Source organism: Erpetoichthys calabaricus, chromosome 11 (genome assembly GCF_900747795.2).
Source record: "Erpetoichthys calabaricus chromosome 11, fErpCal1.3, whole genome shotgun sequence".
NCBI classification, from domain to species: Eukaryota; Metazoa; Chordata; class Cladistia; order Polypteriformes; family Polypteridae; genus Erpetoichthys; species Erpetoichthys calabaricus.
Window position 1 is genome coordinate 90,203,812 of NC_041404.2, and position 12,077 is coordinate 90,215,888.

Below are 12,077 nucleotides of genomic sequence, written 5' to 3' on the forward strand. Positions count from 1 at the left end.
ATTGCATTACGAACTTCTTGTTTGTGAATTTGTTGAGCTAAAAGCTTATTAGCTTTTTCTCCATGTTCATAGTAATGATGTCTTGACTTATAAGTAAGTTGTTCAGTTTCGTTAGTTGTTAAGATGTTGAGTTCTGTATGCAGGGCCTGCCTTTTCCTGTGAAGAGCTTCACTTAGACGTCTGGCTTGTTCTTCATCTATTCTAGTAATTTCGCTTCTTATCTCTGACACTTTCTTGGTTTGTGATTTATTTCTGTGGGAAAGATATGAAATAATCTGTCCTCTTAAGAAGGCCTTTAGAGTTTCCCAGAGTGTTCCTGCAGAAACCTCTGTGGGCATTAAATGGGATTAAAATTGATGAGCCACAGCATGAAGTTATGAGAAAGAATAGTGGAACCAAGGTCAAGAAGGGAGATGATGATTAGTGAGCAGCAATATGGTTTCATGCCAGGAAAGAGCACCACATGTGTGATGTTTGCTCTGATGGTGTTGATGAAGAAGTATAGACAAGGCAAGAAGGAGTTGCAATGCATCTTTTTGGACCTGGAGAAAGTATATGACAGGATGCCTCGAGAGGAGTTGTGGTATTGTATGAGGAAGTTGGGAGTGGCAGAGAAGTATGTAAGAGAATGTACAAGGGGAGTGTGACAGTGGTGAGGTCTGCAGTAGGAGTGACAGATGCATTTAACGTGGAGATGGGATTGCATCGGGGATCGGTTCTAAGCCCTTTCTTATTTGCAATAGACAGACGAGATTAGACAGGAGTCCCTGTGGACTGTGATGTTTGCTGATAACAATGTGATCGGTAGCGAGAAAAGGGAGCAGGATGAGGAGACCCTGGAGAGACGGAGATATGCTCTAGAGAGGAAATTTAATTTTCCAACAACACATTTCTTTCACTATCTTAAAATTAGAAACTTTGTTAAACAGAACCTGACCAATTTTCCCCATCTCCCACCTTCCTCTATGATGGAAAAAATATTGCTCAGTCTCAAGGACTCAGACAGCATTTCTGCAATATATAAAATTATTGTACAGTCCCTCCCTTTCAAAGATCCAAGAGGACAATGGGAAAAGGATCTCTCGCTCAACATATCAGAAAAGGAGTGGAAGGAAGCAATGCAGAGAATTCATTCGAGCTCCATATGTGCAAAGCATACAATTATTCAACTGAAAATGATATATCGAGCACATTTGTCTCACTTAAAAGTGTCCAAAATATTTCCAGGGCAAGATCCAACCTGTGAACGCTGTAATCAAGCTCCAGCCTCACTGGGTCACATGTCTTGGGCCTGCGCCAAATTAACATCATTCTGGACAAAAATTTTGAAGTGCCTTTCAGATAGCCTTGGTGTCACACTCCCTCCTAACCCATTAACAGCTGTGTTTGGTGTTGTTCCAGATGGGCTTAAAGTGGAGAAGGACAAACAAACTGTGATTGTTTTCACTACACTGTTGGCACGCAGACTTATTTTGCTAAACTGGAAGAATCCTAACTCTCCTCTTTTAAGTCAGTGGGTAACTGATGTTTTATATAATTTGAAATTGGAAAAATGGGCGGCACGGTGGCGCAGTGGGTAGCACTGCTGTCTCGCAGTTGGGGGACCTGGGTTCGCTTCCTGGGTCCTCCCTGCGTGGAGTTTGCATGTTCTCCCCGTGTCTGCGTGGGTTTCCTCCGGGTGCTCCGGTTTCCTCCCACAGTCCAAAGACATGCTGGTTAGGTGGATTGGCGATTCTAAATTGGCCCTAGTGTGTGCTTGGTGTGTGGGTGTGTTTGTGTGTGTCCTGTGGTGGGTTGGCACCCTGCCCGGGATTGGTACCTGCCTTGTGCCCTGTGTTGGTTGGGATTGGCTCCAGCAGACCCCCGTGACCCTGTGTTCGGATTCAGCTGTTTGGAAAATGGATGGATGGATGAAATTGGAAAAAATCAAATTCTCATTTAGAGAATCTGTGCAGAACTTTTTCAAAACCTGGCAGGATCTAATCAATAATATTTTAGAAAAAGCTCTTAAAGCACTGAGGAAGCAGATTCTCTTCCCATTTCTTTTTCTTCTCCATTTATCTTTATCCGCCTATTAAACTCATCAATTTATTTATTTTTACTAGCTTTAAGTTTTACTCCGTTGGCCATGCTTTCTTTCTCAGGGGTGGGGGTTGATTTGTTTTCAATCCTATTTTTTGTAAAAATGTATCTATTTGTATGGAATGATTACAACAAAATCAATAAAATTTAAAAAAAAAAGAGGAGAGGAATGAAGGTCAGTAGGAACAAGAAAGAATGTATGTATGTAAATGAGAGGGAGGTCAGTGGAATGGTGAGGATGCAGAGAGTAGACTTGGCAAAGGTGGATGAGTTTAAATACTTGGGATCAACTGTACAGAGCAACAGGGATTGTGGAAGAGAGCTGAAAAAGAGAGTGCAGGCAAGGTGGAATGGGTGGGAAAGAGTGTCAGGAGTAATTTGTAACAGATGGGTATCAGCAAGAACGAAAGGGAAGGTCTACAGGATAGTAGTGAGACCAGTTATGTTACATGGGTTGGAGACTTTGGCACTGACCAAAAAACAGGAGACAGAGCTGGAGGTGGTAGAGTTAAAGATGTTAAGATTTGCATTGGGCATGACAGAGATAGACAGGATTAGGAACGAGTACATTAGTGGGTCAGCTCAGGTTGGACGGATTGAAGACAAAGTCAGAGAGGTGAGTTTGCTTTGGTTTGGACATGTGCAGAGGAGAGATGCTGGCTATATTGGAAAAGGATGTTAAGGATAGAGCTGCCAGGCAAGAGGAAAAGAGGAAGGCCTAAGTGAAGGTTTATGGATGTTGTAAGAGAGGACATCTAGGTGATGGGTGTAACAGAGTAAGATGCAGAGGACCGGAAGATATGGAAAAAGATGATCTGCTCTGGCAACCCTTAACGGGAGCAACCAAAAGTAGAAGACATTGAATAGTGCTAGTATATTCGCACGGGTACAGTCTCAGAGTGGAGCTTCCATATTCCAACAGTATTTATATTGGTGTTTATCATGTACTCTGATTTCCACCCACTTCTCAAAGTATCATATGCTATGGTGCCCTGCACTAGACTATGTGTTTATGTGTATATGTGTATGGCTCCCATATTTCATTGCCATCCTTTCAGATCTGTTGTGTCTGATTATTGTAGTATATTGATTATTCCTAATGACACTGCAAAGGACTAGTTTAAATAATGGATGTTTTGATGAACATTCTTCACCATTCATGCATTTCCACCAACATTCCCTGGCATCCAACATCACCTTTGTCAGCAGATACAGTAAAATTTCTTTTCTTGGTGCTACTCTGTTTTGTTTCACTAAACAGCTGGACTCTGCCAAAATGACTGATGTCTCTTATAGGATGCTTCTTTCTCAGATACACAATGTAAGGTTTGCACATGACATTGACCTTTGTAAAACAATAAAGTAAACTATAAATTAAAGACCATTCAAGATATTCATATAGTATAACAATAGATGGCACAAAGTGTAGATACATCCAAGACTAGAACAATGATGTTGGTAGAGGATATATTCAAAAGCACCTAGACATTGGTTATACCAGGCTGATTCATAGTATCAAGGTTCTATCAGGACTGGAAATGTCAGAGAGGCAGATTATAATACAGCAACAAGAAATGGGTGATTACCAGCAGTGATGAGTTGTGTCTAGTCATTTAAGATGAACTGCTATAGAACAGTGCTTAAGAGGACAAGGCAGCAGAAGAACACAGAAAAATAATGAAAGTAGGCAAGGAGCACTGAACAAAATATTGTGGAACAAACGACTGCTGGAATATTTTTTGAATACCCTGCTACCCACAATACCCTGCTAAGTGGTTATGTAATAAAGACAGCAACGAAATCCAGGTGACCCAGAAGGGATAAGCACAATTGTACATGCAAAAAAAAACATAAGAGAAAGCCTACTTTTACAGTGACTGTACCTAGACACAGCCTCTGCTGAAATGAGGAATGAAAGAGAGAGAGAACAAAAAGGTCTAAGAGATGAGTGATGGAATATATTATACTAGGCAGATAAATAAAAAATACAAAAAGACTGTGAAGAAAATGACGACTTCATGTAGGACTGGTGCCAGTAGGATACAGTCACCCTCAAGGAAGTGAAGCTTTGGAAGAAATATATGACACTTGCTTGAATGTCGCCAGCAAGTGATAAAGATATTTACTGTTATCAGCTAAATGACTGAGCAGAATTTTTCGATTTTCAGCCAGGCTTTGATTGAAGGTGGAAGATGCAAAACCCAGAAAACAACCTGTAACAATTCAGAAAAAGTTGGGTCTGTACAGATAAAGTTAGTAAAAACTAAAAATAGTAATTTGTAAATTCTATTCACCAACATACTATATAGAAAACACAATAATTCATTTGATGTTTTACCTTGTGAATGTAATTGTTTTTGGCTTCTTTTATTAAATATACACTCATTAATGTAAATCAGATAACTGCAACATGAGCGAAAAAATTTGGGACAGTCTTTACCATTCTGAAGCATCACTATTTCTTTTAGCAACATTTATTAGGCATTGGGGCAGTAAGTACACAAGTTAGAATTTTCCCCCATTCATCCATTATGCAGGTCTTGAGCTGGGTAATTGTATGGGTCCTTTGTTGCCATAATTTGCATTTTATAATGTGCCACACTTTCTCAGTCAGTGACAGGTTCAGGACTGCGGACAGACCAATGTACAGTAGCACCAAAACTCTCTGCTTATGGAACCATGCACTTGTAATCCAGGCAAAATGTGGCTTTGTCTGGTCCTGCTGGAAAATGCAGGAATGTCTCTGGATAAGTCAGCAACTGAATGGCAGCATGTGTTTCTCCAAAATTTGTACATATCTTTCAGTATTAATGGCATCGTCACAGATGTACAAGTTGCACGTGCCATGAGCACTAGCACACCCCATACCACAATAGACAGTGGCTTTTGGATAAAAGCTTGGATGGTCCTTTTCCTTTTAGACCTGGAGAACTTGAGTGCTGTTTTTTTTTTTCAAAACCTAATTGAAATATTGAGACAATGGACCACAAAACACAATTTACCTATGCTAATTTGTATCTTAGACAAAACCAAGCCCAGAGAGGTCAGAAACACTTCTGGACAATGTTGATGTATGGCTTCTGCTTTGCATGGTAAAGTCTTAACTTGCATCTGTGGAGCAGGGACGAATGATGTTGAGTGACAAAGGTTTAACAGGGTATTCTTGAGTCTTTGCCATGATATCCATTACAGACGCATGACAGTTTTTAAGAAAGTGACGCCTATGGGATCGAAAATCATGCACAATTATTAATGGTTTCAAGCCTATCCTTTACACACATAAAATTGACCAGATTCCTTGAATCTTTTAATTATATTATCACTGTAGAGAGTGAAATGACAAAAATACTACTAAGTTGTCCTTGGGAGTGTTGGTGGATTACTTGGTGATGCATCTTTTGGCAAATTGGTAAGACTTCACCCATCCTAGCTCTTGAAGGACTAGGCCTTTTTACGGGACTCCTTATATAGTATAATACACCTGCCTCACCTGTTTAATATCACCTGTTTTACATCATCTTGTTACTTCAGTTTGTCACATTGTTATAAACTACCCTTGTCGTATCCATGTTGAAGGCATCAATTTCAGAATAAATGTATATATCTAAAAAAATGCAGTTGATTGGGTAAAACATGAAATCCCTTGTCTTTATACTGTTTTTGTTTGAATTCCACTCAAAGTAAATTTACAAATCACTCATTTTTGTTTTTATTAGCATTTTACATGCTGCCCCACCTTTTTTTGGAATTGGGGTTGTAGTACATGGTGAGATGCTAGTCCACTATAGGACATACTGATGGGCACCAATACAAACACTCTCAATACACCAATTGAGTATTGACAGTGAACCTTATAAAATGTCCTTGGATGGTCTGAGGAAACATGAATCTCTGCACTTACACCCAAAGAATACTGGGAGAAAATCTATTCTAAAGGCACCTTAGCTAAGAATTAAACTAAAGTCCAAATCTTGTCTTCTAGTAGATTTAGAGTATGGTATTTGCATTTTGATAGCCGACTAGTAAAATGTGTTAGCTTTTCTGAGTTTACTCACAGCTCACCTTTAGGATGTGACTGTTCAGTTTTATCAGAGAGACTGTTATTTTCCAGCCCGTAGAACAAAGTGGCAATGTAAGCGAAGCTTTCATTACAGCTCTCATGTCTTAGAATAGAATTCTGTTTCAGTACATTTAACATCAAACTACATCAAATCCAAAGTGCAATAGCTTAGGCAACTGAAAGGAGTAAGCACGGCATTCCCCATGGATAAAGCAGTATCAGTCGTAAGCTACCATTTCACACATGCTCAGGTGCTACGTCTTGACCTAGTCAGCAAGAAGAGCAATCATGAATTACCTTTTCTAGTCTTGATGGACAAGTCCATGCATAAGCTATCATCCAAAAGGCAAAACATATTCACCTCCAAGAATTCAATGGAGTATGTCACATCCTTGCATTAAAATCGAGTGTAAGAATTAGAATCCTCGTTCTCTGGACTCAGCTTCTGCTCTCCACAGCAGACTCTCTGCTGCCTAGAGTATAGTCCTCTACAAAACTCTTGAACACTCCTTTTCTCCAAGGAGAACTCTAGTAGCAAATTTCAGAAGAGAACAACAGCCTATGTACTAAGGAACACAATCAAGACAGACCATACGTAAAAGGTACTGATTGTCTTGCTGAAATTAAATTTTATTGATTATTAGCACAGCAGATGTATTTTATGGCAACAAGAAAGAATCAAAATGTGAGAACTCAAAAGACTATTGTTGCTGTAAAAATGGATATCACAAGGTGCAGCTAAACTAACAGAACTTGACACAAAGAGTACTCTTCTTTCATGTATAAAAGCATCAGTTACAGCATTTGAGATAAACGGAATTAGGCAAAGACCAAGTACCATTACTGCTATGTATTTAAGTTCAATGTACTTACAGTATGTAGTGAGGCTAAAGCTGTTTGTAACCTTAGAGGCATTGTAGAAACTGCAAATAAATTAGCTTATGTGTTTTTGATTATTAGTGTTCCTGCAACTGAAAGTAACAGCCTATATGTTTTGGGTCTTAGCTATTATAGATTTTTCTTCTTCCAGATTTAACAAGAAAACTATATTGTGAAAATATTAATTAAACCTGCAGCTACTGGCTCCAGCACTGCAGCAACTTCAGACTGTCTGTAATTTCATGCACATATGTTCAAATAATGCAGGTGCCAGGAATTGTTTAAGCAAGGGAAATAATTTCCCCACTAGCTAACAAATTGAAATCTTGCAAAAGCATTTAAAAGCCACTCCACAATTAATAATATTTCCTACAGCAATTTTCTGGACAATAATTAAAAAGGATTAGTATAATTCTTTATAATGTGCCATGTTTGTAGGAGAAAACTAAAGCTAGTCATCACAGATTTATTTTTACAATAAATTGTATTTTGTTTATTAAAGTAAGTATGCTTTTGCCTAGAATGACTGTTACATGGAAACAGGTATCTTTTACATACATTCTTTCTAAGTATTGAAAAAGCATACATATTTGTATTAAGTGTGCCACATTTTCAAAAATGATAAACGTTAAGCTTGAATGAGAATAAATCACTAAACTTACAATCTTTTAATTTTTTTTAGCATATATGCCAAGAGAAGCTGATTACTAACTCTTTTTGGAAGGCTGAGATAGAACACTACACAATTTCACATTGTTCTTCTTCTGCTTATAATGCTGTTAAACCATCATTAAAAGGCAAGTTAAGTGTTACTTTTCTGCAATGTTCAGGTACTTCGTACTTTGCCGTCTGTTTTGATATGTGTGTGGGCTGATAACTGTGGATAGAAAAAACAAACCAATTTCAGAGTGTATGTGGCCCACTAAAATACTTAATAACCACTTGATTCATGACACTTCAGCGTTATACCAAGCAGCTCTGATGAAAACACTTGTCAACAAACATGTTAATTTTTCAAATCAAATGGAACGGGTACAGGTGGATTGCCAGTTAACTAAGCAAGCAGTTACTGGAGCAGAAATAAAACCAGAACAGTAGTTAAGACATAGCATTGCATGTAGTTTGTCTGTACATTAGTGGAGCATTAAAATTATTATCAAATAATTTCAGCATCTTCATGTAATAATATTTTTTGGCCTGCAAGTTGAAAATAAGTAACATTTGGGGATAAAAGAAGTTTTCATTTCCCTATTTTAATGAAAACGAAATGCAGTTAAATCTTACGTTTTATTATTTTGACCCCTAAACTTAAAACAAGAATAAATTGTGTTCAATATCTGACTAATTCATTTATTTTTCCACCTGTTTTTACAGGATTTTTGGTTTATTTATAAAAAATCCTTTATTTAATATTTTTGTCATTTTTGAATTATAGTTTCTTTCTACCCTGGTATGAACATGTACTGGACAGGACACACAACCACAAGACACACAAGAATAAACAATAATCACGTTAATGCTATGTGACGGATGGCGGACGGCACCATTACCTGGCCAGGATGCCTCTGTAATGGAAGGAAAGGGGAGATGACTTACAAAGGGTGCTATCTCCCCCCGAACTGCTACTTGGCAGCACTCTTGGGTTGCAAAGACGCCTCAGATTCCCACAGGGCTGTACGGGAATTACTATTTGTTGGTACAGCCCTATTGGGTTCTGTGAATGCCACCAGGGGGAAATGTGGGAGATGCAAAGCCGTATTTTAGGCTTCTGCCACACCTGAAAGTAATTCCAGACCTCCCTTATGAGCCACCTGGAATGCTCCCGGGTCCAGCTTAAAAGGAACCAGCTGCTTCAAAGAGATGAGCCAGAGTTGGGAGGAAGAAAGATGAAGCTTGCCTGTGGAAGTGACTGAAAGAGAAAGACAAAGAGAAGAAAAGTTGTGCTGCATTGTGTTTGTCGTTTGCAATAGTTGCCCTGTGCGTTCCTGTGGGGAGTTAGGGAAAGTGCTTCTCCACTTGTGAATAAGCATTTGTGAGTAGAGACTTGTGACTGTTGTGTCGGTTGTTTGGGGAGCTGTGTTCCCCCTGGGTCATCACAGTTGATACTACTGCACCACTACCACTACTACTGCTAACAATAATAGTAATTAATAATAATGAGTAAATGGGTGGACTGAGGTAATAGTTTTACATATTGTAATGTTTTGGACAGATCTCTGTTTTTATATGTGGGCTTCTCTATGGACAGTCCTGCTTCTTCGCAAATCCTAACAGTCTGAGTATTAGGTTAACTGGCAATGTTAAAATGGATGAGTTTGGGTGTGTGCAGTGGTTAAGTATTTGGACTTCAAACTCTGAGGTAGTGGGTTCAAATGCTGCTACTGACACTGTGTAACCAAGGCCAAGTCACTTGACCTGCTGGTGATCCAATTGGAAAAACAAAAGAGATGTAACCAATTGTATCATAAATGTTGTAAGTCGCCTTGGATAAAGGCATTAGCCAAATATGTAAATGATAATATTTGTGAATAAGAGTGCTTACAATTGTTTAGTGGCACCCTGTCTGGGGTTTATACTGTACCTACTTTGTGCTCACTGCTCCTGCTATTCTGAATTTAAGTTAATTGAGTTGGAAAATGAATGGGTGGTGGACGGATTATGATTTACAAAATGAATGCATGGAGGATGGTTGATGGTTTATGCTTTCCAAAACAAACCTTATATTATTGCTCATTATTAGGGACTTACATCTTTTTTCACTAGCTGCCAGAGACGGTGTAAACTCAGTACTATTGATTTTTCAGTATATCTGTTTCTCTATGTGGATGCATTTTTGATTAAAGCTATAAATGGCTGATTGTTGATATACTATATTTGTTGCATTTTGATATACATTATCATTTATATTTTACATTAGTATCTTCTGCTATTCTGTCTTACAAAATATATGCAGTAGATCTGTATTTACTGCACATTAAAACATTTAGATACAAAGATTTTTGCAACAACCTATAAAAAGGCAGCAATACAAAAAGCTATAGTTCAAAATTTCAAATGAAAAAATTTTTGTGTCTGTGAGTTATTACAAAAAATTTTGGGTCCACTGCCAAGTTTTACTCTGAAGGTACGAAACTGGAAGATAGCGGCTGTGCGAATGTCATAAACAGAGTTTTTAGGTTTAGTAGTAAAGTTTGCTGCAGCTCTTATGATCTGTCCATTGCTTCTTTTAAAATAGGAAAAATTAACATCCCCTATTTTCATGTCGATAAAAGGGAACATTCTTATTTCTAATACTGATAATGACTCATGTACCCTTGATTCAGCATGTTGGTTAAAAATTAAAAAAGATATTTTGTTAAGAAAAATCATTTTTTTCATTTACAGTATTATTATTTGTAAATTTTTATACAAATATACAATTTCATACAATTTGATTTTTATGCTTTTGTAGTTTGTAATGAATGACTTCTGTATTACTTGTTCATGTTACCTTGTGAAAGAGACTGATTTTCTTTGAAACTCATCATTTAACTAAAACAACACATAAGCTAAGAAAAAATGTACCAATTTGTGGCTGCTTTATTCAGTTTTTGCTTCCCACATTCTTCATGTTATTTATCCATTTGCCTATTCCTTAACATTGACTGCACTGGGTAGTGCAGGCTAATTACTAAAAGAGGGAGCAAGAGATACTGTAGAAATGGTGGAAATGATGAAGTGGCTGTCCCACATCTGTCACTAGCCAAGTGGGCCTGCTGCAGTTCTATTTGTGAATTCATCTGTTTCATATATTTTTATATCAAAAAAGTAAACTATTCACTTAGTGACATACAACTTTAATGAATGTTTATTGAAAATACATTACAGTTCATCTTCCCTCCAGAACAAACTTTGAGCTGATGGGTATATTTTATAGTTTAGTAGTTCATTATTTTTATTTCCATTACTGTATATTACCAACTAAATAGAAATGTGTACACTGCATTTGTTCTTTTCTTTTTTAACTCTTTTAATTTGCATGCATGCTAATAAATAAATAGATTATTGAAATTAGTATGCACATTGTTATCACTGATATTTTAAACAGTACACTTTTAACTAAGGTTATAGTTTAGCTATAGTTGCCTAAATCATTTTTCTTACATTTCATTGGTTATTTGTAATTTTGTGACATGGATTTATTGTGCCCTTATAATTTTGCAAGTCCAAGAAAATTCTTAAATAATTGCAGGATTTTATTACTGTTGGCATCAATGGTACTAATAAAGGCCAATTTTAATTCATATTTTATGTAAATTATGCTAGTTTACTGTTTTCCCTGAACACTTGTCATCAAGACAACAACATGTGTTTCACTGACTAAACAGTTAAAACATGTATTTCTGGATATATACTATACATGATATTTCTCCTTTAAATAAATTTTGATAACAGTGGCACATATTTGTGCTTAATTTTAGACATTTACTGATGGTTTCCAAGAAATAATCATGTTTAGTCTGGTCCTGTTAAAACACCTGCTAGTTATTTAATAACAGCCCTAGCCTAACAGGACAGATATGCAACTAATTTTTTTAAGTAAAAACTAAGGAGCTGACACACAAGTAATGCCTATTAGGAATTACTATAGGAACTGCACAGCTTTAGATGTTCAGTACTGTATCCTCACTCATTTAAGTTATTGAGGGGCTATGTTCAATAAGTAGTTGTGTAAATGTATTATAGAGGAAGTGATATGAAATTATTGATTATGTGGCATGCCAAAGCCTGACTACAATAAAATAAGAGTTACAAGAGCACTGCACTGTGGGGGATAGTGGACTCTTCAGAATATTTTTATTCAATTTAATCGAATTCAGTTTATTTTTGTTTAGTACTTCACTGAGCAACAAGTTCAAAAGTAAAATGCAATTCCTATTTTATAAGTTAGTAACTGTACAATGCATACACATGTCTATAGACTCTTACTTTGCAATGAGTTCAAAAAGAACACGGGGTCACATTTGGAAACTTGTTAAGGGTAAATTCTGCACTAATGTTAGGAAATCTTTATTTT